The sequence below is a fragment of the Lathyrus oleraceus genome, chromosome 7 (assembly GCF_024323335.1).
Source record: "Lathyrus oleraceus cultivar Zhongwan6 chromosome 7, CAAS_Psat_ZW6_1.0, whole genome shotgun sequence".
NCBI lineage: Eukaryota > Viridiplantae > Streptophyta > Magnoliopsida > Fabales > Fabaceae > Lathyrus > Lathyrus oleraceus.
In genome coordinates, this window is record NC_066585.1 from 241541442 (window position 1) to 241547030 (window position 5589).

General features: G+C 38.9%; 1 non-coding gene across 1 annotated transcript; it reads right to left on the bottom strand.

The window, feature by feature from the left end:
• Positions 1-3405: 3405 nt before the first annotated feature.
• On the bottom strand, positions 3406-3512 carry LOC127110038 (small nucleolar RNA R71). Its single transcript, XR_007797277.1, has one exon. It is a non-coding gene; the product is annotated as a small nucleolar RNA R71 (small nucleolar RNA).
• Between the last annotated feature and the right edge of the window lie 2077 nt (positions 3513-5589).

Here is a 5589-nt window from a genome sequence, read left to right on the forward strand (position 1 = left end):
ATTTCTTTTCATATTGTCAAAATCCACCAAGGATTCACATAAAACTTCCAGTTTTTCAAAAGGCGTTGCAAGATGAATATGAGGCTCACGATCGAGAATGTGAGGCTCCTTGTATATTGGTGTTGTGACTACGCCTATAACTGTTGGGTTGCTTGAGCTTTGAACTTGTTCGCTTGAACTCATTTGTTGAGAGAAGTTGTACACAGCTTGTCGTTGAGCATCCATGATGTTGTTGAAGAACTGAGATGAAGATGAAGACTGCTTGCAGAGATGCCTTGAGAGAACTGAGGTTTAAAGAGTGCGTAAGAGTGAAGGTGTGCAATGTGTGAAATGAATGTGTTTAAATACCCAAATTAGGGCGCATGCAAAACGACACACAAATCAGAGTTAAGCACAAAAACCAAGTTTGCACGATTAGAGGGAAAAATGATTACAGCTCATAAATGATGTCTAATCCCATTAACTAGTACACTGCTCGAGGAGATCTCAAGAGACTGTTCCTTGATTACTGCTAGACAACTGTCTAGAAGTTCCAAGGTCAGATGCAAGGCACTCCATGTGTTTGCTTTATCTGATCTTCAGGAATACCAAAGGATTGGTTCCTGGAGATTTCTAACTCAGATAACTTCTAACTTGGTAGAAGTATCAGAGTCAGAGGCAGAATCCATTGTGTTTACATCAGAATCTCATTTAGCAACCTCAGAGGCACATTTTTATTCAGGGCAGTTTTGAATGTTCAGATTTTCTAAGATGAAGAGGAATCTATCTTCAGCTAAGGGTTTAGTAAAGATATCGGCCCATTGATGATCTGTATCAATGAATTTCAATGTTACTACCCCTTTCTGAACATAGTCTCTGATAAAGTGATGTTTTATTTCAATGTGCTTAGCTCTGGAGTGTAAAATGGGATTCTTACTTAAACAACTGGCAGCAGTATTATCACAAAAGATAGGAATCTTACTCTCGAAGATTTGCAGATCCTCTAACTGATTCTTCATCCAGAGCATCTGAGTAGTGCACAGTGATGCTGAGATGTATTCTGCTTCTTGATAACACTGAAATTTACCGTATTTTTGACTCTGATTTCACATGCATTCTAGTTGTTTTATTGTCATTTTGTTGTGTTATTACTATGTTTTCCTTTGTTTTCAGGTTTTTACTTTAATCGGAGCCCCGATCGAGAAAAGGAGTGAAAAAGGGCTAAAAACCCTAAAATTCAGCATTTTGTTCTTGTGGCCTACCCCATGGCTGGCGCCATAAACCCTGCCATGACGTGTCAAACTCAACTTCCATCAACTCCCACGTTTCCCCATTACTTCCACTAAGGCGCCCCATATTGTGCTTGTGGCGGGCGCCATGGCCTTGTGGCGGGCGCCACAAGAGGAAAAACGGTTCCCTCCTATTTTCAAGTTGAAGGGCATCCAAGTCATTTCCATCTTTTTACTTGCTTATAAATAGAAACGCGAATTCACTTTTACAATCATCCAAACTTAGAGCAGACGAAGATCCAAACTTAGAATAGAGGCAAACTCAGAAGCAACTTTGTTTCACTTAGGCATATATTCAGTATTTTAAAGTGGTAATCACAATGCATTGGAGTGTTACCACAATTGTGTAATCAAGTTTGTGATAGAGTCTGTAATCGAGTTTGGAGCACTTTGGGAGGAAGTTAATCCTGCCGCCATTTTCATTTCCGCATTGCAATTTACTCAACCCTCCGATAGGAGCAGGTTTTTATTACTTGTCTTTATCTTATTTAATTTCCCGCACTCACTTTACTTTGTTTATTTCCCGCACTCGCTTTACTTCATTTATTTCCCGCACTCGCTTTACTTTATTTATTTCTCGTACTTGCTTTACTTTGTTTATTTCTCGCACTCGCTTTACTTTGTTTATTTCCCGCACTCACTTTACTTTCATTTATTTCCTCGCACTCGCTTTAAATTAGTTATTTCCTCGCACTCGCACTACTTTTATTTACTTTCCGCACTCGCACTACTTTTATTTACTTTCCGCACTCGCACTACTTTTATTTACTTTAATGCACTTTTACTTTACCATGTCTAACTAAATTTATAAGGTTAGAATGTAAGGATCATAATTGAACCGATAATCCGTACAATTGTTCGTAGTAGTACTTAAGGGCTATTTTAACTTTCAACTTGAGTTTTCCCGCACTTCAATTCCGTTGGGTAAGATCGAAAGCCGTCCAACGTCTATTTAAACTTAATTGTTTTTAACTATTTCAAAAACAGCGAAAGCGCTTTGTTTAGTTCATTAGGAGTTTTTAACATTAAGAAGAAAAGAGATTTTAAAACTATTTTCGGACGCGTTTATAAGTTTAGAGTCTGGTTCGTAAAGAACCTCTTTTGGTTAAGAAATCCAGGTTATAATACTTTTCAACTTAGTCAAGATACTATATTTCTTAAAAATAGGTTTACTACTCTAACGCAATGCGCGCCTTTTTATAAGTGACAATAAGAGGGTTTGATTAGGGAGTACAACTCGGTTCCGAATACGCGAAAGCGACAATTCCCGTTAAATTAGTTCTTTTCAAAGTAGGAAACATTGCCCATAAGTAGTTCTATTAGCAAGTACTTGGATTATCAATTAATTATGTGAATTACATTCGACCTTGTCTTTATTAATTAATCTTTATTCAACACTTTACTTTTCATTGCACACTCTAAAAACACCTATTTTGATTTCCTTTGATAAACACCATAACAATAGATAACGATAGATTGACACTTTGTCTCTGTGGATTCGACAATCTTTTATATTACTCTGACGCGTTCGTATACTTGCGAAAAGTAAACGCATCAAGTTTTTGGCGCCGTTGCCGGGGACCAATTTCGTCAAATTTCATTTTCCTGTTGTTATATCGTTTAGACTTAGGTTATTTCCCGCCGGTCAATGTGAAGAACTCGCAGTACCGGAAGTTTAAGTTTAGTAAACCCTCTGGCGGAACCTGAACGTTACGCTCGCGCACGTTTATTCTTTCATAGAATTAAGAGAGCTATGGCCGAAGATCAAAACCAAAGACCTCTTAAGGACTTCGCTCAACCATCTAATGAAGAACCTAGTTCTAGTATAGTAAACCCAATAATCCCAGCCAATAATTTTGAACTTAAACCATCCCTGTTGCAACTAGTACAACAGAGACAATTCGCGGGTCTCGCTACTGAGAACCCAAACCAACATTTAAAAATATTTCTTCAATTAGCAGATACTTTTAAAACCAATGGAGCTTCTCCTGAGGCAATACGCTTAAGATTATTCCCTTTTTCCCTTAGAGATAAAGCCCTATCATGGTTAGATTCCCTTCCACCCAATTCCATTACGACTTGGGATAACCTTAGAAGAGTTTTTCTTGCTAGATATTTTCCCCCGAGTAAGACCGCCGTTCTTCGAAACCATATAACTAGATTTACCCAAAACCAAGGAGAATCGTTGTTCGAAGCTTGGGAGAGATATAAAGAGTTGTTACGAGCATGCCCACATCATGGTTTAGAAAATTGGTTAATCATTCAAACCTTCTATAATGGACTTCATTATAACACAAAGATGACCATCGATGCTGCCGCAGGCGGTGCTCTGATGAACAAACCTTATCCTGAAGCTAGTGCCCTCATTGAGGATATGGCTCAAAACCATCAATCATGGGGAGTCGAACGAGCGACAGTTGAGAAGAAGGAAGCCCAAGAAGGAGTGCATGAACTAAGCTCTATAGACATGATGCAAGCTAAAATGGACGCATTAGCCCTCAAAGTCGAACATATGTACATAAACCCGAATACTGTAGCCGTAGTTTCGTCGGATTGTGAGATATGTGGAGCCAAAGGACACCAATCTGCAGAATGCAGTCTGTTAAACGAAACCCACTCTGAGCAAGTGAACTACACCCAAGGGAACCCATACTCAAATACCTATAACCCTGGATGGAGGAATCACCCTAACTTCTTCTATAAAAAAAATAACCCAATCCAAAATAATGCACCTCCGAGACCTAGTTATCAAGCCCCAAGATCAAATAAACCTATGCAACCTGTGCCACCAAAGCCGAGCCTTGAGAAAATTATGGAAAATTTTATCACCACTCAAACCCAACGAAACAAGGAGTTCATGAACCAAAACATTCATGTTAACAAATTGATTACTCAGTTAGGAACCAAGGTTGACCAAATAGTTACTCATACCAAGATGCTTGAAACCCAAATCTCTCAGGTAGCTTTAAACCAAGCCCCTCAGACTACACCTGGAGGACAATTCCTTGGACAACCTCAACAAAATCCGAGAGGACAAGCCAATGCCATTACCCTACGCAGTGGGAACACTTATGATGAGCCACCAAACCCAAGATTAAGTGAACCCAAAACTTCTAAGGAATGTACCAAACCCCCAGATGAAGTAAAGGAACCAGAAGAATCTGAAAACCAGGAAAGTCGAGAGAAAGGAGAAGAACCTAAAGATAAAATTTACGTACCACCCCCGCCATATAAACCACCTATACCATATCCGCAAAGACTCAAACAAACCCAGATCAATAAACAGTATCAAAAATTTATTAAAGTTATAGAAAAACTTCATGTAGAAATCCCTTTCATAGAAGTCATCACCCAAATACCTTCTTATGCAAAGTTTCTGAAAGACATCCTTACCAACAAACGTAGACTTGACGATCCGAAGCCTTTGGAATGTAATGCTATTTCCAAAGATAAATTAGCAAAGAAAGATAAAGATCCTGGAAATTTCTCCATTCCTTGCCTTTTGGGTAATCATGTCATCGACAAAGCTTTTCTAGACTTAGGAGCTAGTGTGAGCTTAATGCCTTTAGGAGTTTGTGAGAGGTTAAACTTAGGAGAATTACAACCCACTAAGATGTCACTTCAGTTAGCCGATAGATCTGTCAAGTATCCGATAGGCATTTTAGAAGATGTTCCTGTTAGGATAGGTCAGTTATTTATCCCTATTGATTTTGTTGTCATGGACATCAAAGAGGACAATGATATACCAATCCTTCTAGGTAGAGCATTCTTATCGACTGCAGGAGCCATAATAGATGTCAAGAAAGGAAAGTTGACATTTGAGGTAGGTGACGAGAAAACAGAATTTATACTTTCAAAATTTCTTATGGCACCTGTGATGGGAGACGCGTGTTATGCCTTAGATATCATTGATGAATGTGTTAGAGAATTAGAACAAAAAGAAATTATAAAAACAATTAAGTTACCATCAACCCCCATGAAGGAAGACGATGACTTTAAAGAACCTTACATCGATGATAACCTTTACGAATGTTTATCCCTTACCCCAGATCCTATGCCATGCCCTGAGAAACCAACCTTAGAACTTAAGGAACTGCCTAAGAACCTGAGATACGAGTTCCTCGACGAAAAGATGAACCGTCCAGTTATAGTTAGCGCTACCTTGAGCCATGAGGAAACGAACCAACTTTTAGACGTTTTACGAAGACATCCCTCAGCCTTAGGATATAATATCTCTGACCTGAAAGGAATAAGCCAGTCTGTATGTATGCATCGGATTTCGCTCGAAGAAGATTCAAAACCCTCAAGGGAACATCAGAGA